This window comes from Heterodontus francisci, unplaced genomic scaffold, assembly GCF_036365525.1.
Source record: "Heterodontus francisci isolate sHetFra1 unplaced genomic scaffold, sHetFra1.hap1 HAP1_SCAFFOLD_102, whole genome shotgun sequence".
Lineage (NCBI taxonomy): Eukaryota > Metazoa > Chordata > Chondrichthyes > Heterodontiformes > Heterodontidae > Heterodontus > Heterodontus francisci.
Window position 1 is genome coordinate 6,220,674 of NW_027140380.1, and position 26,371 is coordinate 6,247,044.

At 46.3% G+C, this 26,371-nt stretch overlaps 1 non-coding gene and 1 pseudogene across 1 annotated transcript; one reads left to right on the forward strand and one right to left on the reverse strand.

Annotated features, from left to right (window-relative positions):
- Positions 1–23,693: 23,693 nt before the first annotated feature.
- LOC137359426 (histone H2A-like) lies at positions 23,694–24,049 on the reverse strand (annotated as a pseudogene).
- A 70-nt stretch (positions 24,050–24,119) lies between these two features.
- Positions 24,120–24,202, forward strand: trnal-uag (transfer RNA leucine (anticodon UAG)). Its single transcript has one exon. It is a non-coding gene; the product is annotated as a tRNA-Leu (tRNA).
- Positions 24,203–26,371: the final 2,169 nt, after the last annotated feature.

Genomic DNA, 26,371 nt, shown 5'->3' on the forward strand with positions numbered 1-26,371 from the left:
AAGAACTGTTCTAAAATACCCGAGTGACCTGTCTACGTATACTCGGAAGTTAGACTGTATTCCAGTTTTGGAGCAACATATCTCATCTGATGATTTCTTCAAAAATGAGCAAATGAACAGCCCAAGAGGTTTTTTTTGTCTGTAACAGAGTGCTGAATTAAAAAAAAAATCCCTTTTATTTTTTCAGCTATCCGGTGTGTGTGTGTGTGTGCGTGTGGCTCGAAGATAAGAAAAAGCACTTTAAAAGATGGTAAAGGTGAAAAAGGAACTTTTAAAATTTCCACCTGTGTGTTTATGCTTTACTTCATGACTAGTTAAAACTTGTTCGACAATAAATGGATAATTTTGTTGTTCATTAAAGAAACCTGGTCAGTGTCTTCTATTCTGGGAAAAATAGAGTACATGATTGACTGTATCAGTATGTGGGAAAAGTTCACATAGATGTTGTGACCTGTGGAGAAGTGGGATGAGAATAAAGAGTGCCCTCCTCTGCCCTTAGTTGTCACAGCACTTGTGATCTGGCTCAGCAGCTTAATTGGTTCGGGTGTTTGTCTAATAATCAGAAAATCTTGGATTCATATCATGGCTTCAAAAGTTTAGCTATCAATCATTTACATCCATTTTCTTGTGAACTTTAACTTTTCTTATGAATTTCATTCACAAAAGAAAACAGCTCAGTGGTTGCCTTTGTGAAGGATGTGAGTTTGAAATGGCTGTTCCTGCTCGGACAGATGTCCAGTGCTAATATTTCAACGGCAACTCAATCCCCTACAATTTCTTTGAGAGCAAAGTGTTTGCAGTTGCATTTAACCTGGAAAACAGCTCAACATTAATCTCACTGAAGGAAAGTGTGACCGTGTTGTATGTTTCAGAGTGTTTGTGTCATTTTGTGTCTCTTTTAACCAAGACTATAACACGACGCAAAGGGGAGGGTTGATCCGAGGTTTAGAATATATTATCATTCAGGAGCAAGAAAAATCAAAAGGAACAAAATAAGAAAACGAGTCTCCAGATTTAAGAATCTGTAGATCCATTTTGGGAAAGTGAATCAGAGCAGAATGAAGGGTGAACTGTCCGACTGCCCAGAAGAGATGAAGACACAGCTCAGTCAGCACGTTCCCCCGGTTTATGATGCTGGAACATTCCTCACACAGAAATTATTCAATCAATATTCATCTGCCGAATCGGTCTGAGGCTGTGCCTTTCTGATCATGTGGAGTTAAAGCAATTCTTCCAGTCAGTTAGTTCAGTTGTCATTTCATGAGAAATTCGAAGTCATCATGACTTCGTCAGTGACCTAATGGTTCAGGTGTCTGAGTGATGTTAATCATGATGTGATGAAATGATTGTATGTTCCAGTCTTTCCGTGGTGGGTTTTCACACTGAGTAGAAACGTGTTGGACATGGTCTGGAAATGTTTCACACCGCTCCATTCCCAACAGGCCATGACCTGATGTGATGGAAATTCCATTTACTGACAGAAGCTACATTTCCATCATTGCACATTTGGCTGCACAGTCAGGATCTGAGCTGAAGGTGACCATCCTGCCCAAATTTTCATAGAGGCAAAAAAGACATGTGATGGGTTGCTGGCACAAAGCTGGGTGATGAAGTGTTTGAGAGGTTAAGATGATGGATTATTAATTCCTTCTGTTTTACATGTATGAATTTGAATTCCATCTGCATCAACTGTTTATAAAATGTTCAATACATTGTTTCTTTGTAATTCACCAGCTTTTGCAGAAAGTAGGACTTAAGCTGTTGCAGTACCTGTTAGAATGATAGTCTAAGTTATTCTGAAGCCATCTGACAATGTCATCTACATGTAAGCAGGATTTTAAAGGATAAGATGTAGTTTTTAAAAGTCACTTCAATCTTACTCGAGTCTTTACAAAGAAGCTTGGTAAATCTTGATAAAAAGTCATAAATATTTAGAGATCTTTTAAAAGCACTTCAATCTTGTTAATAAAAAGTCAGATGAAAATTTAAGAACTCTGATAAGGCCATGCTAAAATGTTACATACAATTAAGAAACAAAATACAACATTTAAAATGTCTGAACTCCCTCTTAAAGTTGACCCCTGCTGCTGCCGGTGTCTTCCTGGAATAGTGGAGCTGTTGTGTCAACAGAAAAGTCCTTCCCGAGCAGGCCCTGAGCCTGTTGGGACCGGCTCTTAATCCAACCAAGGTAAAAATCAGGGTACGTTGTGGGCAATGAGCCCAAATTGCTGAACTACAGGTCCCTGTCACTTTAAAGAGTTGGCTGGTGTGATGATGATCAGAGACTCCTTCTAAGCACATTTCTCACCACCACAACTTCCAGATGCTGGTGTTAGTGTGTGCATGTACTGGCAGTTGCACTGCTGTTCAGACCCTCAATAGCAGTGAAAGTCTCAGTGTTTGCTGCTATTGGGGCTGTAAAATCCAGGCCAATATGGCACAATCCTGTTAGATTTGCTCTCCCTCTGTCCAAAATCAAACTCCATGCAGTGTCTTTCACTCACTCCTGTTTCCAGCCCTGACGGTGCAGAAATCCCCTCTCAAAGGTACACAATCCAGTTGATTTCTGATCAAATACCTGCTTCCTCATTCAATAGAGGAAACAGAGACATGAACAGGAGTCAGGTGCAAGAAAGTTTCACCAACAGAGCAAAGAAAGGCACCAACAAAAGTCACACCTACTTTCCAAATCATTTCACTGTAATATTCTTTCACTTGTTTTGTAAGATGACTGCAATAAATCTGAAAATGAGCACCATGAGGTTTGTGTTCACTAGTCATTTGTTCTCCTGTGTTTGTCTGTCAGGTTTGTAATTCAATTTGTTTTGGATATTGAAGAGAATCTCTTTTCAAGATGATTACACATCGTACTGTGTTTAAAGCAACCAACTTGTAAAATGGAAGATAATGAATGTTTCAATACCTGTGTGACCAGATTCTTCCAATGCTTTTCAACAGCTGGATTGATGATGCTTGTAATCTGTATCCTATGGAGAATGGGAGAGGAGAATAAAAACGTGGTGCATGAACAGGACAGACAGTGTAAAATTGGAGCACCGAAATACTGCACCTCATTGAAAGTTAATGAGATTTATTCTAAGTCAGACACCTGTCCACAATGAACAAGTGAATACATTAATTGTCCACTTTCAATCTAAATGGGACTGAGGTTCCAACAGAGAAGTTTTCTGGAAAATACCTGCTGCAGTTTTAAAATTGATGAACTGGAACATCTTATACTAACTTTCAAATAACTGTAGTGATTGTATAGTTCTCATAGTGGAGAGAAGGAGTTGTTTATAAATATAAGCAGAAAGACACATTTGTGGATTGGTGAATGAGCTTTAACTTTCTGAAATGTATTTGTCCATTGGTTGCAGGTCACTGGAAATTCCTTTTTCCATTTCAATTGTAGCAGCAGCAGTTAGCAGCAAAATGTCTGATTAATCAGAGTAGTGGGTCTGGGAAACACTTAAACAGCCGAGACCCTGTAAAACAGAACTCCAAGTAATAGTTTAAATAAGGCACTGAACTGACAGAGCGGTAAAGGCCTGCTCAGGTCAGGAAAAAATACCCGACACGAACCTGACAGAACCACATTGGACCCAAGCCCGACCCGGCACGAGTATCTCCATTTATTCCCGCGCCCGAACCGATCCGCGCCTCACCCGACCACCGAAATGTTCACTTTATCTCCCTCCCGATTCCGAACCGACAGGAAGCTGCAGCATGAGCGCAATGACATCATCGAGATGCTCACTTGCTCACTGCGCAGACTCAGAGTTTCCCTCCTTAATGACTCGGACTCCCGGCTTTGGTTGGCTTTTCAACTTTTGACACTTATTAAACTCAACTTCCCAGCAGAGTTAAATGTAATACTTACTGTGTGTGTCCGACCCGGACTCAGTTCAACCTGGACTCAGCCTGACCTGAACCCGAAAGCCAGAACCGGAAGAGCGACCCGACATGACCCGAACCCGACACAGGTCGTCGGGTTCAGGTCGGATAGCAGGCCTTGACAGAGTGGAGGTCAGATAAGGATTGAATTAATTTCAATCACTGAATCTAAACAAGAAGTAAATCTGTCAGGAATGGAACACTTTGCTTTATCTGTGAGCTTGTGGCACAACGGTAGTGCGCCTGACTGCAGATTGGAAGGTTGTGTGTTCAAATCACGTCAGGCTCAGTTATGTTTTACAGCAGCTCAAGTTCCTGGATTTTATATCAGAAGAGAGTTCGATCTGTTGGAATGTTCGTGCATGGTTGAATTTCGAGATCAACTTCAATAGATTAAAGTCCTGATTTCTGGTTCCGTTCCATTTCCATGCTCAGTTCTTATTTCTCACTGTTTTATATCAGAACAATGTTTCAGGGATGTGATGTGTCCATTGTTTGTACAATCGCTCTGTCACCCAGTGTGAGAAATAAAACACAAACCGCCCAGCGTGCGGCTCAAACCCATACCTGGCTCTGTCCATAGGCCGCTTAGTTCAGTTGGTTAGGACGCAGTGTTGATAACAACAAGGCTGTGGATTTGATCCCCATGTGCGCTGTCACATGGTCAGTCATTAATTTGACACATTTTTGTTACACTTAAAATCCAACTTTTAGATGCAAACAAGTTTACATAAAATGTCAAAGGGAATTTATTTTGAATAACATCCATTGCATCTTTGTCACTGGTCTGGAGTAACACAGAATTCTTTCCAGTTATCTTCCATTTTCTGATAAACATTGAACTCGTGGCCTGTTCTCGTTAATGGTCACGAGCAGCAAAAACAGACAGAGTGAGTCTGACCACCCAGAGATGTGGAAAAGGCTTCAGTTTGGGACAAATGCAGCAAATCAAATGTTCACCCTGCCCCGAAAGATTCAAAAACTGGGGAAAAGGACACAGGGAGATAGAGAATAAGCTGGAGCAGACAATGTAAGTATTTCCCATCCTTGATATCTCTCTGTTCCAATCCAACCTTCAGAGTTGGGTAAATAATTTCAGTGTAAATTGTGCAGCTCAAGAGTCAAAACCAAAGGGTGATGCAGAATAAAGAAGCCCCAAAGTGTGATATATTCCTCTCACTCATCCATGACTCTTGACTCCTCAAAGCCTGTCCACCATCCACAAGGCACAAGTCAAGAGTGTGATGGAATACTCTCCACTTGCCTGGATGGGTGCAATTCCAACTCAAGAATCTCAACACCGCCAGGACAAAGCAGCCCGCTTGATTGGCACCCCATCTGCAAACATTCACTCCCTCCACCATCGACGCACAGTTGCAGAGTGTGTACCGTCTACAAGATGCACTGCAGCAATGCACCACAACTCCTTAGACAGCACCTTCCAAACCAGTGACCTTTACCACCTAGAAGGGCATGGGCAGCAAATGCAGGGGATACCACCACATGCAAGTTCCCCTCCAAGCCACACACCAACCTGACTTGGAACTATATCGCCGTTCCTTCACTGTCGCTGGGTCAAAATCCTGGAACTCCCTTTCTCACAGCACTGTGGGTGTACCTACCCCACATGGACTGCAATGGTTCAAGAAGGCAGCTCACCACCACCTTCTCATGGGCAGTAAGTGCTGGCCTGGCCAGCGACGCCCACATCGCATGAATGAATGAATAAAAACGTAAAGTATCCCTTGTGTCATTGTTTTGGTAGAAAATATAACCCTGGTGGAATTGCCCCTCCCAATCACACCTCACTTCATAGAACATAGAAAATGGAGAAAATTTACGGCACAGAATGAGACCATTTAGCAATCGTGTCTGTGCCAGTTGAAAAAGAGCGATCCAGCACAATCCCACTTTCCAGGTCTTAGACACAGTGTGAAATACATTCAAGTATGTATAAAACATCACAACATGTGAGTAATATTCCCCATTGATTTCTCAGCACTGATGGATTGTGAAGTGGGAGACAGCCAGAAGTCCCAATGATCCACACTGACCCTGAGCTGAGAATGAAATGAGATAAAGTTCAATCTTCAGCAGCGAGTTGCTGCAGAGAGGTAAGAGTCCTGAATCAAGGAGAGACTTTCTCATACTGCTGTTGAATCTCATTTCAAACACTCCTTGAACTCTCTGCCGAGGAATTCAGAGCTGGAGAATGCCTGTAAAATCAGCCTACAAAGGAAATAAAAAACACCCACCGTGGGGCTCAAACTCAAAAACTTGAGATTCAGAGTTTCATGCTTTCATCGACTGAGCTCACTGGGCCTGAGACAGTGTCCCCGTCCTGTCTGTTATTGGACCGTGCAGCTGTTGCCTCCACCCCAGGGACTGAACTTGTTCTGTAAACCATGAACCAGCTTCCTCTCAAATCCCAGGTTTATCATTAAATCCTCTTACAAAATCCCCAAAGTGTGATATATGCCTCTCACTCATCCAGAATAAAAGTTACATCTTTTGCTCTTTTCACCTTCCAAACATTGACTTCTATTTTTCTCAGCATTTATTTCTCTCTCCTTTTTATGTTGTGCGTTTCCGAATAAACATTTCATTTCAATTATTTATGAGGGATGAAATGAACAGAAGAGATTTTCTGCAATGGTACCAGGGGTGTGGGACAGAGCGAGTGGTTCGGATCTGGAATACACTGCCTGAGAGTGTGCTGGAGGCAGATTCAATCGTGGTTTTCAAAAGGGAATTGGATAAACACCTGAACAGAGAAAATTTGCAGGGTTACAATGAAAGGGCAGAGGAGTGGAATTAGCTGATTTGCTCTTGCAAAGAGCTGTCATGGACATGATGGACTGAATGGTCTCCTTCTGTACTGTAACCATTTGATTCCTTGATTCTAACTCTGTCAAAGTTGTTCTGAACTTGCTCTGCTCCAAGGAGAACAACCCCAGCTTTTCCAGTCTCTGCACACAACTGAAGTTATGAGGAACCTTCCTCCAGACAGAAATACAACTGTTCACCACCACTCTGTGACTCAGCTGTTCACAATATATATCAAAGATTTGGATGTGGGGACCAAATGTAGTATTTCCAAGTTCGCAGATGACACAAAACTAGGTGGGAGTGTGTGTTGTGAGAAAGATGCAAAGCGGCTTCAAGGGGATTTGGACAGACCTAGTGAGTGGACGAGAAAGTGGCACATGGAATATAATGTGTAAAAATGTGAGGTTGTCCACTTTGGCAGGAGGAACAGATGTGCAGATTATTTCTTAAATGGTAAGAGATTAGAAAGTGTAGATGTACAAAGGGGCCTGGGTGTCCTTGTCAGTAAGTGACTGAAAGCTAACATGCAGGTGCAGCAAGCAATTCAGAAGGCGAATGATATGTTAGCCTCTATCGCAAGAGGATTTGAGTACAGGAGTAGTGAAATCTTGCTTCAATTGTATGTAACCTTGGTTGGTCTGCAGTTTGGAATACTGTGTGCAGTTTTGGTCCCCTTACCTTCGGAAGGATATCATTGCCATCGAGGGAGTGCAATGAAGGTTCACCAGACTTGTTCCCGGGATGGCAGGACTGTCCTATGAAGAGAGATTGGGGAAACTGGGACTGTATTCTCTAGAGTTTCAAAGAATGAGAGGTGATCTCATTGAAACTTACAAAGTATTTAAAGGGATAGACAGGTAGATGAAGCTATTTCCTCCGGTTGAGGAATCTAGAACCAGGGGACACAATTTCAACATAAGGGGAAAGCCACTTAGGACAGAGATGAGGAGAAATTTCTTTACTGAGAGGGTTGTGAATCTTTGGAATTCTCTACCCCAGAGAGCTGTGGAAGCTCAGTCATTGAGTATGTTTAAAGCAGAGATTGACAGATTTCTAAATACAAATGACATAGGGGATATGGAGATAGTGTGGGAAAAAGGCATTGAAGTGGATGATCAATCATCATCATATTGAATGGCGGGGTGGTCTCGATGGGCTGAATGGCCTACTCCTGCTTCTATGTTCCTATCAGTCTGTAAACTTCATACCCATGCTGTCATTGTCCCTTTTATTCCATGGGCTTCAGTTTTACTGGCAGTCCAGTATGTGACATCATCAAGAAGGTTTTCAATAAGTTAAATAAGGAGAAATTGTTTCCAGTGGCAAAAGGGTCAGTAACCAGAGGATGTATTTATCAGGTGATTGAGAAAAGAACCAGAGGCGAAATGAGGAATGATTTTTTATACAGTGATGTGTTGTGATCTGGAATGCACTGTCTGATCGGGACTTGAAAGCAGATTTAGTGGTAACTTTGAAAAGCAATAGGGATAAATACTGGAAGGAAAAATGTACGGATTACAGGAAAAAGCTGAGCAGCAGTTCTAATTGGATAACACAACCAAAGAGACAGCACTGACACAATGGACCAAATGGTCTCCTTCTTTGGGTATCATTCTATGGTTTTATGAACATAATGTTGGTACAATTGCTTGAGTTGGAAGGGAAGTGAACCCAGATTCCGGGTATTCTACACACCAGACCCAAACCAACTGAACAAGCCTGTTGTTTAATCTCTGTTTTTCACACCAGCTTCTCCTCGCTCTTTCTGTGTTTCCTGCCTGGTCTGTTCCTCTGACCTTCATTCCTGACACTCTATTGAGAATGGCCAACTCACTGCACCTCTCACTCACACCGTCACTCCACCCCTTCACCCACTTCCAAACCTCTCTGTTGAACAGCACCTCACATCTGCTCCTCTGCTCCGTTAATGTAACAGGAAAACATTTTCAAACAGACATTTCCAGATCGTGAACGTTCCAGTAAGACAAGGTAAAGAGCAGATTCATTCACTTTAAACACAGAGAGAGCAGCTCTCCCTGTTCAGTCAAAGGAGCAGATGTAGTTTCTCTCCCATTAGTCTTAGAGACATGGGCCAGAATTTTAAGGGACCGTTGGAGACGGGAATGGAGGCCGGGGAGGGGGAGGGGGGTGTATAAAATAGGGATGGAAGACGACGGACCGGATTTTTCTTTCGGCGGCTGACATGGAGGGCAGATTTCGCACATCCACATGGCAAGAAGGCATTTAAAGTATTTATGAGTCCAATTGTCAGCAATTTTATTCACTGGATCCAATTGAACTAATAGCACACGGGAACCCTGGGGCTTCAGAGCCTCGCCTGGTTAAAGGAGGTGACTGGGAGGTGGGAGCTGAGTGTTGGCTTCACTGGGAAGCTGTCGGGTGAGGCAGCAAAACTTGGCAGCAAGGGTGGAGGGGGAAAGGGCATCGGGAAACACTGTCAGGAGTGGGGGCCAATGTGCCAGCTCTGCAGGGTGAGCCACACCAGGGTGTCATTGGGGCAGTGCCACCTCATTGAAGGTGACAAATGAGGTAAATGTCGCTGGGTGCTGTTTACTGTGAAGGCCTTGCACTCAAGGGAGGGGCAACCTGTCATGGGCCTCATTCACCCTGGATTCGAGGCTCCCATTGAGGAGGAGTAGAGAGGGAGGGAGGGAAGCGCAGGCACCAGCAGGGACACCAGAGCAGCTTGGGGGCCCATAGGAGGGCCAGCCTCGAACAGGAGGCTGGAGAAGGAGGCAGAGGAACACGTCAGCCGAGGTTCAACTACCTGCAGATGTCCGAGTGACAGTGTCTCCACAGACTGCACCTCTCCACGGAAGTTGTCACTGATCTCTCGGCCATGATGCAGCTGTGACCCATGGGACTTGGAGGGCACCTGATGCCGGTGTCACTGAAGGTCACCGTGCCACTGAACTTCTGGTCGACCAGATCATTGTGGGAATCCACTGGAGATATGTGAGGAACCCACACAAGGATGCACAGGAGAGGTACAACACCTGCTGCGGGTCAACCCGAGTGACCATCAAGGAGGCCATTGGTCTCCTGAAGATGAGATTGAATTGCCTGGATTGTTCCAGTGGAGCCCTTCAGTATGTCCCGGCGAGGGTCTCGGATATCGCGGTGGTTAGCTGTGCACAGCACAATCTGGCACTCCAAAGGGGTGAGGTGTTGACTCGTGAGGATATCATGGAGTGCGATGTCTCCTCTGATGATGAGGATGTGGAGGAGGATGCAGCTCCGGCAGTGCCAGATGAAGGACCTCAGGCACAGCAGGAAAGCCACCATGAGATACACACAAGGGAGCCACGAGACACCCTTATACATTCACGTTTCCTTTGAGCCTTCCCACCTTCTGGAACCACAGCAATAAAGTCTTAGCTTTAAACAGCCCTCTTGTCGCCTCTTTCCTTCTTCTTCAGCGCCCAGGTACACATCGCGCAGTGACAAGGCCGAAGCTTTGTGAACTCAGGGCTTGGTCCCTCACTTCAAGCCCCTTGGGAGGAAGGGTTTAAATGAAGTCCCAAAGGGCATCAACAATAGGAAGGAGACATAGTGAGAGAACATCATTTCTTTCTTCCGTGTGACACCAAACACAACCCTATCCATCTGGAATGTACATTCACCCGTGAATCCCTCAGTGAATCTAGGTGCTCTTCTTAAATCTTTTCCGGGTGGTCCTACGTGGTGCTCCCCCTGCTCTGGCAGCTGAGGTTGAGACAGGCTGCTGACCTTGCTGCCCCAAGGCTTGGGATGACATTGGTGGCCGTCCTCTGGCTGCCTGAGGCCTGGAGGGCCCCGGCACAATGAGGGCCTCATGCACAGGTACAGGGACCCCCCTCTGTCATCGAGGATGATGGAGGCAGGCACTGGCATCACTGGTGTCACTGGCAGAGGGACTTTCGAGCTACTGTCCACACCAGGAGCACCCTGAGAGGAGACCCCAGATGTGGCAGCCAGCTGCTCCTCCCCCTTATGAGACACACTTGTACCTCGCTGCTGACCTGAGAGGGACGTGGACCTGGTGGAGAATTCAGGTGCCTCGTCCCCCCTCTCACCTTGTCACCGCTGGATGGAGCTCATGGACAAAGTGATGGAGTGCAGGTCTGCGCACATCTCCGGCAGCCACTGATTGGTCGGCTGGATCTGGCCCTCCATGATAGTCACCAATCTCTCATTGGAGGAAGCCAGACACACCCCCATCAGAGACAGTGCAGCACCCAAGGCCTGGATGGACTACTCCATCGTCCTTGTTTGGGTGCACATAGCCTCTGGCAACTCTGCCACATGTTACCTGACCTCTCGCTGCAGTTGTAGTATTTCCCGTGTTGCTGGTGACACCAGAGGCATGTCATCAGCCTGGGTCTCAGTGTGGGCCTGGCATCCCACAGACCGCCAACGGTCAGTGGCCTCGGCTGTCACAGCCTCCGTCAGCTGCCCGGGCCTGTCTGTGATGTGCTCATCAGTTTGCGTGAGCGTTTCTGTTCTTGTGGAGGGTGCAGGGGAATGATGTGATGGTGCACCATCTGAGGCTCCCTCCCCCTCCTCAGACGTGTCCGGCTGTCTCCCAGTCTCTCCAGCTCTTTGCTTTTGTCATTCATCTGGGCCTTCATGAGAAAACAGGGACATTGAAGGGTTAGGGTCTTCCCATCGTGACATTCCAACCACTCCTAACGTGCAGCTCCATTGATGCAGTGGTGAACAGATGAGCAGTGTGGCTCCTTTGCAGCGGATGCTCCCTTGTGCCCCAGGAAATGTTCACTCACTCTCTTGGGTAGGTGCCCCTGTCTCTCCATCAGCTATGGAGCAGCTGCTTTGCTGCCCTGCCTGCTCCATGGCCTCCTCCTCCATCGGGATGAGGACATGGAGATAAGGCACTCCACTGCCAGTCTTGACACGCTCTTTCCGATTGTGGGATGTCTTCTCCTGCAGCCAAAATGATGAACAAAGTTAGTCTCCCAGCGGGGACAAGCCCAACATCTCTGATGGTGATAGTCCAGCAGTCCATGATGTGGACACACATATGCCTCCTGCATGCGGCCCCTCTTGAGGGACTGTGTGAGGTTATACAATGACTGACGTGCGCCTCGCACCAAGATGCAGCCAAGCCTCAGGCAGCATGTCATGCTGCCCTTCCCCAATACACATGACTGGGTGGTCACTCCCTTTCCACCAAACACTCCCTCTCACTCTGCCACATGCAATGTCCAAAGGGTCAAAAGTGTTTTGAGTTCTCACCTGAGCAGCCTGGATCAGGTCATTGACTCACTTCCTGCACGGGATCTATGTCCTAGGGGTGACCCCACGTCTGCTGACCTCACCTACTATCTCCAGCCAGCTTTGCTTCGTCAGGTGGACAGTCTCCACCTCCCATCCCTGGGGAAGAGGATCTTCCACCTTTCTCTTGCCACCTGGAGGAGAACCTGCAGGGAGGCATCGCTAAACCGTGGAACCATGGTCACTGCAGGCTCAGCATTCTGGCAGCAGAGGCAGCAGAACGGGTCCTGGGGCATCAGAGGTAACAGAACGGGTCCAGGGACAGCAGAGGCAGCAGAACGGGTCCTGGGGCAGCAGTGGCAGCAGAATGGGTCCAGGGACAGCAGAGGCAGCAGAACGGGTCCTGGGGCAGCAGAGGCAACAGAACGGGTCCAGGGCAGCAGAGGCAGCAGAACGGGTCCTGGGGCAGCAGAGGCAGCAGAACGGGTCCTGGGGCAGCAGAGGCAGCAGAACGGGTCCAGGGGCAGCAGAGGCAGCAGAACGGGTCCTGGGACAGCAGAGGGCTCTCAGGAAGACACTCCTTTAAACCAGGCAGCAGTGAATGCAGGGCTGGCAACCCTTTAAATATGGTGTCAGCACCTGCCGTTGTGTCAGATGTCGGTGCCATCGGCACCTCGTTCCCTACCTCTGGTCCTTGTTTACAGGGACCCCACGCCTCCCCTTCATTAATTGGTCGGCTGCTCCGTGATCGGAGTCGGTCGGCCACATTTCACTCGTGTGGTGACGACACCTGCTTCCGGTGCCTCTGCCGAGAGCCGCACCGTTAGTTTAAAATTCAGCCCATGGGATCAAGAGTGGAAAATCTCCCCTCTGATTCTCTCTACTTAAACTGATGGAGACACCAAATTAAAACTGATGAAACCAGGGATTGTATCCTGGTTCTTCAATCTAGTGTTCTCCCAACTGAGCTATTCCATCCTCACTGTGAACTCATCTTCATTGGAGACAAATATAACTCCAGGTGGAATTTCCCCACCCGTTCATTCCTCACTTCAGAGGAATGGGACCCGACCAGATCGCGGAACTCAGATTATGTTACTGTTCTGCTCTTGATTTTTTAATATTATCTTGCGTTTGAGCCACTTTTAATCAGGTTCACGGACAAATTCTTCCATCATCCCTTCTCCCACATTCTCTCTCTCTCATTCATTCTTTATTCCTCACAATCCAGAAAGGGTTAGGAATCAGAGCTCACCTCCAAACCCTCTGCACACAGACCTCTGTCTGTCACCCTGTTTGATGCAAGAGACCAGTCAATAAATTACACTCTTTATAAACACAGAAAGCTGCCTCACAGTGTTGGACACAGAGTTAAATACACTGAAGTCTTTTGAAAAAAGTTCATCTTACGTGTTGTGTTACTGAGCCCACAGAGCAGGACAGGCCCAGGCTCCAGCCCCAGCCCAGCCTGTGCTGTGTCAGCTGATGTCACCTGGTGTGATCCTGAGCCTCATGGAGCAGGAAAGGGCCTGGTTGTATTCATGACCTGTGTTGAGTTAACTGAACCCACCCAATGTGGTAGGATCCACACAGAACAGAATGGGCCCAGGCTCCTTCCTCAGCCTGAGGGGTGATCGTTCTTCTCACACGTTGTTGTCCAGAGCCCCACACAGAACAGGAAAATCACAGGCTCCATCCCCGGCCTGTGGTATTTTACTTCATCACTCCGGGTATGGTGCGGAGCCCCCAGAGCAGGAAAGATCCAGGTTCCATCTCCGGCCTGTGTTGACTTAGCTGATCTGACCTGGTTGGCACTGAACCACAATCAGGGGAGGATGGGCCGAAGCTCCATGTCCTGTGGTGTGTTCGTTATTCTCATTTGGTGAGGTACTGAGCACCATATAGAGCAGGAAGGACCTGTGCTCAGTGAGCTGATCTCACCTTGTGCCGTCCTGAGACTCACACACAGAGCAGGACGGGCCTAGGCCTAATCCTCAGCCTGAGTTTGATTAGCTGATCTCATCCAAAAGATTTTGATAAGGCTCCACACAAGAGGCTTCTCTATAAGATTAAAGTCCCTGGTATCAGTGGTAATATATTGATCTGGATTGGGAACTGACTGGCACGATGTTGGCAGAAAATAGTTACAGATGGATCTGGATCTGTTTGGGTGTAGGTGTAGGGCGCACCATCTGTAAATTTACAGATGATTTGAAGATCTGTGCGAGTGTTCAGACTGTAGACGATGCTTGACTGTTTCAGGCTGATCTTAATGTGTTGGGAGATTGGGTTCATGACTGGTAAATGATGTTTAATTTGGGTTCTTTTGGGCCTCCTTATCTCGAGAGACAATGGATACGCACCTGGAGGTGGTCAGTGGTTTGTGAAGCAGCGCCTGGAGTGGCTATAAAGGCCAATTCTGGAGTGACAGGCTCTTCCACAGGTGCTGCAGAGAAATTTGTTTGTCGGGGCTGTTGCACAGTTGGCTCTCCCCTTGCGCCTCTGTCTTTTTTCCTGCCAACTACTAAGTCTCTTCGACTTGGGTAAGTGCAGTGTTATTCATGTGGACAGGTCGAATGCTCAACATTCATACACCCTTCAGGGAAAAACATTAAAGCGGTGGAGAAAGAAAATAATTTTGAGCAGAGATCTGGATGTTCTAGTGCACAGATCTCGAAAGGTACAGCAGCAATGCTGTGAAGTGATAGTTGGAGCAAATAGAGGGTTGGGCTGCATTCAGAGGATAATTGCATATAAGATGAGGCATATTCTTTCATGGGATGTGAGCGACACTGGCAAGTCCAGAATTTGTTACCCATCCCTAATTGTCCTTGACAAGGTGGCGGTGAGCTGCCTTCTTGAATTACTGCACTCCATGTGGTGTAGGTACACCCACAGTGCTGTTAGGAAGGGAGATCCAGGATTTTGACGCAACATCAGTGAATGAACAGCGATATTGTTGCAGATCAGATGGTGTGTGACTTGGAGGGGAGCTTGCACATGGTGATGGTTCCATGCATCTGCAGCCCTTGTCCTTCAAGGTGGTGGAGGTCTTCGGTTTGGAAGGTGTTTTCGAAGGAGCCTTGGTGAGTTGCAGCAGTGCATCTGGTAGATGGTACACACTACTGCCACTGTGCGTCAGTGATGAAGGGAGTGAATGTTTAAGGTGGTGAATGGGCTGACAATCAAGGCAGCTGCTTTGTCCTGAACAGTGTCGAGTTTCCAGAGTATTGTTGGAGCTGCACTCATCCTGGCTTGTGCCTTGTAGATGGTGGACAAGTTTTGGAGAGTCAAAAATCATAGAATTGTTACAGTGCAGAAGGAGGCTATTCAGCCCATCGTGTCTGCATAGAATCATTGAACATAGAAAGTTTACAGCACAGGAAGGCCATAAATCGGGCCACCCAGCGTAATCCCATTGTCCAGCATTTGGACCGTAGCCCTGCAGGTTCAGGCACTTGAGGTGCACATCCAGACTCCTCTTAAATGAGTTGAGGGTTTCTGCCTCAACTACCCTTATAGGCAGTGAGTTTCAGACCCCTCGCACCCTCTGGGTGAAAAAACGGTTCCTCATCTCCCCTCTAATCGTTCAACGAATCACTTTAAATCTATGCCCCTTAGTCATTGACCTCCCTGCTAAGGTAAATAGACCCTTCCCATCCACTCTATCCAGACCCCTCACAATTTTATACATTTCAATCAAATCTCCCCTCAGCCTCCTCGATTCAACCCCAGCCGATCCAATCTTTCCTCATCGCTGCATTTTTCCAGAGCTGGCAACATCCTCGTAAATCTCCTCTGTAACCTCTCGAGTGCAATGACATCCTTTCTGTAATGAGGTGACCAGAACTGCAGACAGAACTGAAGTTGTGGCCGAACTAATGATTGATACAGTTCCAGCATAACCTCCCTGCTCTTATATTCTATACTTCGGCTGATAAAGGAAAGGATTCCATAAGCCTTCTTAACCAACTTATCAACCTGTCCTGCTACTTTCAGGGATCTGTGGACATTCACTTCAAGGTCCCTCACTTCCTCTACACCTCTCAGTATTCTCCCATTAATTGTGTATTCCTTTGCCGTGTTTGACCTCACCAAATGCATCACCTCACACTTCTCCAAGTTGAATTCCATTTGCCACTTTTCTGCACACCTAACCAGTCCATTTTTCCAGCTCTCCTAATGAGCATTTCACCTCGTGCCTTGAGCTGAATTATTCATTGCAGAATTCTCACTATCTGTTTTACCCATGTAGCCACAGTTTTTATATGAATGGTCCAGTTAAGCTTCTGTCAATGGGAACCCCCAGGATGTTGATGGTGGGGGGGATTCAGCGATGGTAATGCTGTTGAACATCAAAGGGAAATGGTGACATTCTCTCTTGTTGGAGATGGTCATTGCCTGGTACTTATGTGGTGTGAATGTTACTTGCCACTTAGCAGCCCAAGCCTGAATGTTGTCCAGGTCTTGCTGCTCCTGGACACGGACTCCTTCAGTATCTGAGATGTCCCGAATTTGTCCTTTTATGAAACCTTGGTCAGGACTCACTTGGAATATTGTATCCAGTCTTGGTCTCCTCACATGATGGGTGATATTGAGGCTTTTGACAGGGTACAGAGGAGAGACATTAAACTAATTCCCAGTATAAGACATCTTCGTTATCAAGTTAGACTAAAAGAGTTGGGACCCGACACCTTAGAGAAAGCTAGACTGAGGGGTGATCCGATTAAGGTTCGTAAGTAATGAAGGGTCCAATTTTGCATGGGAGAGGAGTCATAATTGTATATTGTGAAAGGCCAGATGTCACCCGGATCACATTAAATTTCATTTTCAGGATTGGGTTAATGAACCCGGATAGCCGAGTGGTTAAGGTGCTGAACTTAAAATCCAATAGTTGTATGTTGTGTGTGTTCAAACCCTGCTCCTGGTATCTGTACTTACAAAATGTTACGTGTTGTTTCCCTGACTTTTGCCTTGCACCATCATCTCTTCTGTCATTTAATCACTCCTGCCTTCCAACCGATCACAGCTTCCTATTATTTGCCCCAGCACCATTCCTTGTCTCTGCTCTTGCTTATAAGCTGGTAAACCTTGAACTTAATCTCCTCTGTACGCTCACAATGACCTTCTCATCTTTCCTGAACTGTGGTTCCTCACAGGATCCGCTGCCTCTCCGACTCCCCTCCAGGTAACTGAAGGCCCTGAGCCTGGGTCTTGCTTTATACGCTTGCTGGTAGTTAAGTCCTTGCATTTCCAGACTCCTCCAGGAAGGGCTTGCCATAATCTTCCAATCTTCCCTGGATAAGGGGATTGGAGAGTGGCAAATGACACCCTTATTCAAGAAAGGGTGGAAGGACAGTCCAAGCAACTCCATGCCAGTTAATTTAACATCAATGCTGGGTAAGGTTTCAGAAATGATAATCAGGGAAAATATCAATGGACATTTAGAGAGGTTTGAGTTAATTAAGGATATCCAGCATGGATTTGTAAAAGGCAGATCATGCTTCACTAATCTAATTGAATTTTTTGATGAAGGAGCAGAGAAGTTTGATGAAGGAAATGCAGTGGATTTTGTTTCTATGGATTTTACGAAAGCATTTGATAAGGTATCACATAAAAGGCTGGTTAACAAAATTCAGGCCCATGGAATAGGAGGGTCAGTGTCCAATTGGTTAAAAAATTGGATTAAGGGCAGAAACAAGCAAGTTGTAGTAAATGGTTTCTTTTCAGACTAGGGGATGGTCGACAGTGGTGTTCCCCGAGGGTCAGTGCTGGGATCACTGCTTTTCTTGCTATGTATAAAATATGTGGATCTTGGAATACGGAACAGAATCTCAAAATTTGCTGACAATACCAAACTTGGAGGTGAGGCAAACAGTGAGGATGATATGAACCGCCTGCAATAGGACATAGACAGGTTACAGAATGAGCAGAGAGGTGACGGATGGAATTTAATACTGTTAAGTGTGAGGTGATGCATTTTGACAGAAGGAATAGGGAGAGGCAATGTATACTTAATGGCACAGTTCTAAAGAGTGTTCAGGAACAGAGGGACCTGGGGATGCATGTGCATCGATCTTTGCAGGTAGCAGGGCATATTGAGAGAGTGGTAGTAAAATATATGGCATCTTGGGCTTTATACAAACATACAAGCATACGAACATATGAATTAGGAGCAGGAGTAGGCCACTCGGCCCTTAAAGCCTGCTCCGCCATTCAATAATTTCATAGCTGAACTGATTACCCACATTTCCAGCTACCCCTGACCACCCCCTTGCTTATCAAGAATCTATCTACATCTGCCTTAAAAATATTCAAAGGCTCTGCTTTCACCGTGTTTTGAGGAAGAGAACTGCAAAGACTCACAACCCTCTAAGAGAAAAAAATTCTCCTCATCTCTGTCTTAAATGGGCGACCCCATATTTTTAAACAGTGACCCCTAATTTTAGATTCTCCCACAAGGGGAAACATCCTTTCTACATCCACCCTGTCAAGACCCTCAGGATCTTATGTGTTTCAATCAAGTTGCCTCTTACTCTTCTAAACTCTGGCGGATACAAGCCAAGCCTGTCCAATTTTTCCTTGTAAGACAGCCCACCATTCCAGGTATGTGTCCAGTAAACCTTCTCTGAACTGCCTCCAATGCATTCACATCCTTCCTTAAATAAGGAGACCAGTTCTGTCGACAGTACTCCAGATGTAGTCTTACCAATGCCCTGGATAGCTGAAGCATAACCTCCCTACTTTTGTATTCAATTCCCCTCGCGATAAACGTGAGCATTCTATTAGTTTTCCTAATTACGTGCTGTACCTGCATACTAACCTTGGGCGATTCATACACGAGGACACCCAGATCCCTCTGCATCTCAGGGCTCTGCAATCTCTCACCATTTCGATAATATACTTATTTTTTATTCTTCCTGCCAAAGTGGACAAGTTCACACTTTCCCACATTATACTCCATTTGCCAGGTTGTTGCCCACTCACTTAACCGATCTACATCTCTTTGTAGCCCCCTTATAAGAACATAAGAAATAGGAGCAGGAGTAGGCCATTCAGCCCCCAAAGCCTGCCCCACCATTTAATAAGATCAGGGATGATTTGCCCCAGACCTCAACTCCTCTTTCGTGCCAGCTCCTCAAAGCCCTCAACTCCCCAATATTTCAAAAATCTATCTACCTCCTCTTTAAATGCTTTCAGTGATTTAGCCTCCACAACTCTCTGGGTAGAGAATTCCAGACATTCACTACCCTCTGAGAGAAGAAATTCCTTTGCATCTCAGTTTTAATTGACTGTCCCCTTATTCTGTAACTATGTCACCTAGTTTGAGATTCCCCCACTAATGGAAACATCTACCCTGTCAAGCCCCCTCAGAATCTTATACATTTCAATAAGATCACCCTTATTCTTCTAAACTTTAATGTATAAAGGCCTAACTTGTTAGCCATTCTTGATAAGTCAACCCCTTTCTCCCAGGAATCAGCCGAGTGAATCTCTTTTGACTGTATCCAATGCCAATATATCATTTCTTAAATACAGGGACCAAAACTGTACGCAGTACTCCAGGTGTGGCCTCACCAACACCCTGCACAGCTTTAACAAGACTTCCCTATTTTTAAACTCCAACCCCCTAGCAATAAAGGCCAAAATTCCATTTGCCCTCTTAATTACTTGCTGCACCTGCATGCTAACTTTTTGTGTTTCAATCACAAGAACACCCAGATCCCTCTTTTTTGGAGTCTCTGTCTATTTAAATAATAGTCTGCATTTTGATTCTTCCTACCAAAGTGTATGAACTCACACTTTCCTACATTAAACTCCATCTGCCAAGTTTTTGCCCACTCACTCAACCTATCTATATCCCCTTGCAGATTCCTTATGTCTTCATGACAACATGCCCTACCTATTTTTGTATCATCAGCAAATTTGGATATATTACACTCTGCCCCCTCCTCCATGTCATTAATATAGATAGAAAATAATTGAACCCCAAGCACTGATCCTTGTGGCACTCCACCAGTCACATCCTGCCAATGAGAAAATGGCCCATTTATGCCTACTCTTTGTTTCAAGGAATTGGTAACTCGTGTGTGCATCATCACTTCAGGAAGTGATGTCATACAGTATGTGACAGAGTAGGAGATGGGATGATCCCCGGTAAGATGTGCCTGCATTACTCTCCTGCAAATTGTATATAGTATTGTCAGTCTTCAATAAAAAAGTCTAATTATTTGTTAGCGTTGATCAGTGTGTGATTGGTAAGTCTGTGTGAAGAACAGGGGTTGGCAACATGTCTGTACATGGACACCAGTGTCCACGTTAAAACAGTTCGGTCCGTGACTGATAATTTCAGGGATGAGAAATTTCCCATTGGCTTCTTCTTCCAGACCTGTCTGACTTTCAATCAAATCGCAGCCGTCAGTTTCACAGCTGACAGGTCCTGAGAGCAGAGACAACGTTTCAGAAACAAAAACAAGAAATGCTGGATTCACGCAGCAGGTCTGGCAGCATCTGTGGAAAGAGAAGCAGAGTTAATGTTTCGGGTCAGTGACCCTTCCTCGGAACTGACAAATATTAGAAAAGTCACAGATTATAAACAAGTGAGGTGGGGGTTGGGCAAGAGATAACAAAGGAGAAGGTGCAGATTGGACCAGGCCACATAGCTGACCGTTTCAGAACCTCGGACAAGTTCGGAGCTTTCCGGCAGTTCTGATTTCATTTAAAAGACCTCCAGAAAAACCCGAGCTTGTCCGAGTTTCGGAAGTGCTGTCTCTGCTCAAAGCACCTGTCAGCTGTGAAACTGACGGCTGCGATTTAAAAAAAAAGACTAACCATAAAGCTGAGAGTTCTCGCTCTCTGCAACTGTCAGAGAGAGGGAGAGAGAGAGAGGAGAGTAAGAGGGAGAGAGGAGACCGGGGGTGGGTGTCGGCAGAGAGAGAAAGGACAACCTGAAAGGTTTACCCCGTATCCTTAGATTATGACCCCTGGTCATGGACTCACACCCAAATCCCATGAACGAATAAAAAAGTCAGAACTGTGATTGGCTCTTGCAGCGGACTCTGGTTAACAAACAATATTCGGAGCGCCAGCCCCAGACTGTTTTACACTGACTGAGCTGAGAAAATACAACTCACCCCCGAGAATCCGCAGCACAGACCGAGCGGAGGGGAAAACCTGTCCTGGGAACTCTTCATTCAGGGAACAGTTTGTCCTGTGAATATGCAGATGTGAATATTGTGGAAGAGAGATTGTATTAAAGGGGAGGGCGGGTTAGTCTGAAGCCACTGTGTTTGTGGGTCCGCTCTCATCGCCGGATTTCAGAGTCATTCTTGTGTAAAATCAAATGATTTTCCAGTCAAAGAACCGCCCTGCTCCCTGCTCAGCCCCAAAGTGGGAATTCGGGATCATTTTTTTTTATTTCAAGATTTCAGTTGAAAAGTAGAGAACATGTTAGCGAGGGGTGAGAGAGGGCGGTCAGTGCAGCAATAAAACCAGGTTAAATGGAAAATGGAGTCCTCAATCCTAGTGAAAGCTTTTCAACAGCAAACATACTGGAGTGAGAGACAGGAAAGATCTAGTCTGGAAGTCTGGAGTCTCTGAATTTCAATGGAATTGTAGAGTTTGTGAGGAGAGAGAAACACAGAGAGACAGCAGAAGCCGGGAGCTGACAGCAGCTTGTCTCCGCCCCGTCCTCTCTCTGCCTTTAAGTTGCTCTGTGCCGCCATCACCGGCTTCATTTCTGACCCAGTTCACATTGACAGTGAGAATTTGTGCAGAGTCCCGGACATGACCGATAGTGCAGCCGCCCAAACGGCTCCTCCAGCCGCCGCCGCCGCCCAAGTCAAGACCCCCAAGAAGAAGAAGGCGGCTCCCCGGAACAAGCCAGCCGGTCTCCCGTTGGGCGAACAGATTCTCAATCAAGATTGTGCCGGCTTTCAGCGATCGCAAGGGGATGTCCCTGGCCGCCATAAAGAAGGCTCTGGGTCGCAGAGGTGTCGATGTGGAGAAGCTCAGGACCCAGATCAAGCAAAGTATCAAGAGGAATGTGAACAAAGGCTCCCTGGTGCAGAGCAAGGGACAGGGCGCCTCCGGCTCCTTCAAAATCAGCAAGAAGGAAAACCCAGGGAAAAGTGGGAAAGAAGGTGAAGAAACCAGCAGACAAGAAATCTTTAGTGAAGAAACCAGCAGACAAGAAATCTTTAGCGAAGACACCAGCAGCCAAGAAATCTTTAGTGAAGAAACCAGCAGATAAGAATTCTTTAGTGAAGAAACCAGCAGACAAGAAATCTTTCATGAAGAAACCAGCAGACAAGAAATCTTTAGTGAAGAAACTAGCAGCTACGAAATCTTTAGTGAAGACACCAGTGGACAAGAAATCTTTAGTGAAGAAACCAGCAGACAAGAAATCATTGGTGAAGAAACCAGCAGCCAAGAAAGTGACAACAAAGAAAGTAACAGCCAAGAAAACGAGCAGCAAGCGGCGGCAACGCCAAATAAGGCGGTGAAGAAAGCAACGCTTCAGAAAAAGTCTCCTGCGAAGAAGGTCAAAAAAGGCAAGAGTGCGGCGGGTGGAAAGGCGCTGAAGAAAGTGCAGACATGGAAGAGCAAGGTCAAGCCGAAAGCAGCGAAGGCTCAGAAAGCAAGGTCTGGAAAGAAGTGAAAGAGCGCGGGAAACTTGTAAACATCTGAACACAAAGGCTCTTCTCAGAGCCACCCACATCTCTCAGGAAAGAGCTGATCCCCTGATCAAATGATCCCTGTCCCGGCCCCGCCTGCAGATTCCACATGGAAATGATTTGGAGTAAATCCAGGATCCCTGGTGACTCGCTGACATCCCCTCCACCCAGCCCTTTCCCCACTCTCTGTAATAAAACAGAAGGATGTCCGGCCCTCACTCTAACTGGAGATGTGTTCGGTGTAGTCTCAGTTCACAAATTCAGGGGGAGAGTCCTGTAAGGTAGCTCGGTGACTCTGACTGAAACCGCCAGTTCCACGGGGCTGCAGCCACTGACACTGCGGGGAGAGAATCCCCGACTCTTTCCCGTCGCCGGGGGAACAAACAACTTTGTGTCCGGAGAATAGGGAGGGCCGCGGAGAAGGTACATATTAAAGCGCTGCAGTAGACTCAGCTCCTGTGTGTGCACAACTCTCACTGATTCCGTCCTCTGGGAACAGTGCGGTCGAAACAGATCAGGTTAGGAGAGAAACACACAGCCCGAGAACGGCCTCTTTCTTCCTGCATTTACTCTGTTCTGGGAGCAGATTCTCATTGAGAAGCGGCGCTCAGATCACCGGAGAGAAAAAAAAACACAATTCAAACTGTCCAAATAAAAAACAGAGAATTAACCCGGACACTTCCATTATTAAATTAATTCATCAGCTCCGAACCAGTTCCCGTTAATGTACCGGGATAATCTCGGGATTTATCAAATCGAAGGCAGCGGGATTTATTAAATTGTTGATTCTACACCCTGTCGTTCACTTCTTCACTTAACTGGAGGGGGAGATGTGTGAGCAGAGAAACAGAGCGAAATCCAGAGAGGGAACTGAAAACACACCTGAACAGATGTGAAACAGGTCAATCCACTGTAACAATAACTCCATCACTGATTCCCTCCTGACAGTAACCAGCCCTTTCACAGAGACTGTGGGTGGCTCTGAAAAGAGCCTTTGGTTTATTTGATGACATTTTGGCCGCTTTACTTTTTCTGGGAGCTCTGAGCGCTGGTTTTCTTGGGCAACAGCACGGCCTGGATATTAGGCAGCACCCCGCCCTGAGCGATAGTCACCCCTCCCAGCAGCTTGTTGAGCTCTCGTCGTTGCGGACGGCCAGCTGCAGGTGTCTGGGGATGATGCGGGTCTTCTTGTTGGCCCGGGCCGCGTTACCGGCGAGTTCGAGGATTTCAGCGGTCAGATACTCGAGCACAGCAGCCAGATAGACCGGGGCTCTGGCACCCACACGCTCAGCATAGTTACCCTTTCTCAGGAGCCTGTGAACACGGCCCACCGGGAATTGCAGTCCAGCCCGGGAGGAGCAAGACTTGGCCTTGGCCCGAGCTTTCCCGCCGGTCTTTCCTCTTCCAGACATTTCCACAATCTCACAAATACGTTCACAAAGAATGAATAATTTCCTTAGCATTGATAGTACATCGCAGGTAGTCAGGATGGCCGAGCGGTCTAAGGCGCTGCGTTTAGGTCGCAGTCTCTACTGGAGGCGTGGGTTCGAATCCCACTTCTGACACCTTGTGTTTTGACAGAACTGGAGGCGTTTGGGAGCAGCGGTGAAGAGCAAAGAGAGAAAGCAGGAAAGAACATGGACAAACAAAATAACCATGGACCCAAAGATGTTGCAACAAAACATTGGAGGAAGAGGCAACTCAGCAAACAGCAGGGCACTTAAAAGATCAAAAATGTAACCTTTGTATCGGGGTGGAAGATGTTGTCAATATCCTTAATGAATACTTTACTGTTTGCCCGAATGAGAGGGTGATGCAGATATTGTTATTAAGGAGGAGGAGTGTGAAGTATTGGACGTGATAACTTAAGTAGAGAGGAAGTCTTAATGGGATGAGCATCCTTGAATGTGGATAAATCATCAGGACCAGATGAAATGTACCTCAGGCTGTTGAAAGAAGCCAGGGAAGAAATAGTGGAAGGTCTGACCATCATTTTCCAATCCCTCACTGGATACAGGTGTGGTGCCAGAGGATTGGAGGTCTTGTAACGTTGCAATCAAAGCAAAATACGAGGCAGATCAAGCATGGCTGATCCTTTCGAGTAGAGAAACAGGGCTGAATTCCCTGAATCAGTGCTACAGCTTTCAGAATAGAAGGAGCCTATACACACCTGATGGGTTCCACTTAAACAAAAGAGCTGGAGGTGTTGACAGTCAGAACAGATAAAATGTGGAGGAGTGTTTGAAGCAGATGATGTGTGGTTACTGTAGTTGTACTATGGAGTTATTTCAAGGAGGTGATTCTGAATGTAATGGATCAACGTGGACCCGTCCAAGGCAAAGGTTCTAAGCTTCCCTGTGGTCCAGCCTGGTTGAATGGAACTGAAGCAAACAAATCATCCAGAAGAGGAAATGATATGTAAGGCCATGAAAGCACAGAATTCAGATGGATGCAATACCAGATGTTATGGCAAGAGTGTAAAACAGCAACAGACTGGTGAATAAAGCTTTCCCATTGAATGAGACAAGAGAAAAGAAGGGTAATATTAGTGTCAGGTGAGTTGTGACACTATTCACATTCCACCTTGATCTGAATAGGACTGTTGAAGGGAGTGATTGAGAAGAATAGAGGAGAAATTAAAAGAAAGGAGAAATAAACAAAAGGTCTTTTGATTTTAGAATGCTTGTTTTTGGAAATGACAGACTGTAAAGTGTGTGTGTCAGAAGATATAGAGCGAAGTTGGGTATGACAAGATCACAGGAAAGTTGTGCCCTGAGACAAGATGTGTGTTGACAGGAAAGCTGCTTTCTTTTGCACAATATGTATTTTATTCATATAATTTGTGCAATTACATTGCAAAGCAGTTCAAATTTAATATTACATAAGGTCCAATACAGATCAGTTTCTTTCAATAATGTACATGAGGTATCTCACTATCCCTGCCTGCACAGGTTATATTTACAGTATTTACATTACACATCAAACATTCTCTGGTGCAAACAGCCCGTGGGGTTTTACACGGGTTCCAGCCCCTCACTGTACTATGGCCTACTAGGGCCTTAGACTGCAGCTTTTCCCCATTGAGTCTCCATGGTGGCTTCCCCAAGCTTTAATGCCGTCCCACAGCACATAGTCTTGGATGTTGCAATGTGCCAGTCTGCAACACTCGGTCATGGACAGCTCTTTGCACTGGAATACCTGTCACACGGCCGGGCTCGTTCTCAATAGAGATCATTTAAAATGAACATTTCCTAAATCCGTGCTTTCTCTCTCGCAATAAAGAGAACAGGATGTCTGGCAGATTCAGTGTGAGACAATAACACTGCCGGGTAAAGGCCGCTTTCCAACTCCAATCTTAACACAGGAGATTCCCCAAACAGCTGCAGTAAGGTGCTGTGAACTGCTGGAAGCGGATGTGTGAGGAAATGGTGATGTTACTGAGGAGGTTTCTTAGTATAGAATGGACTGTGTTTTGGTGGGAATATTACTGAGTGTTAATTGCATTGACTATGAAGGCCGAGTCTGGAAGGGTTTGTGTGGAGAGCTGGGTTTCGGTTCTACTGTTAATAAAGGGTTTGAAATTGGCAGCCCGGAGGAAACTGGAGGTGGAGCTGAAAGATGAGGGGCCGTTCTCTCTCTGTCTGTCACTCTGGGTGTCTCATCCATCGAGCTCTCTGTTTAATCTTCACTCTTGTCTCCTCCCCTCCCTGCTCTCACTCTGCCTTTCTCAGCCA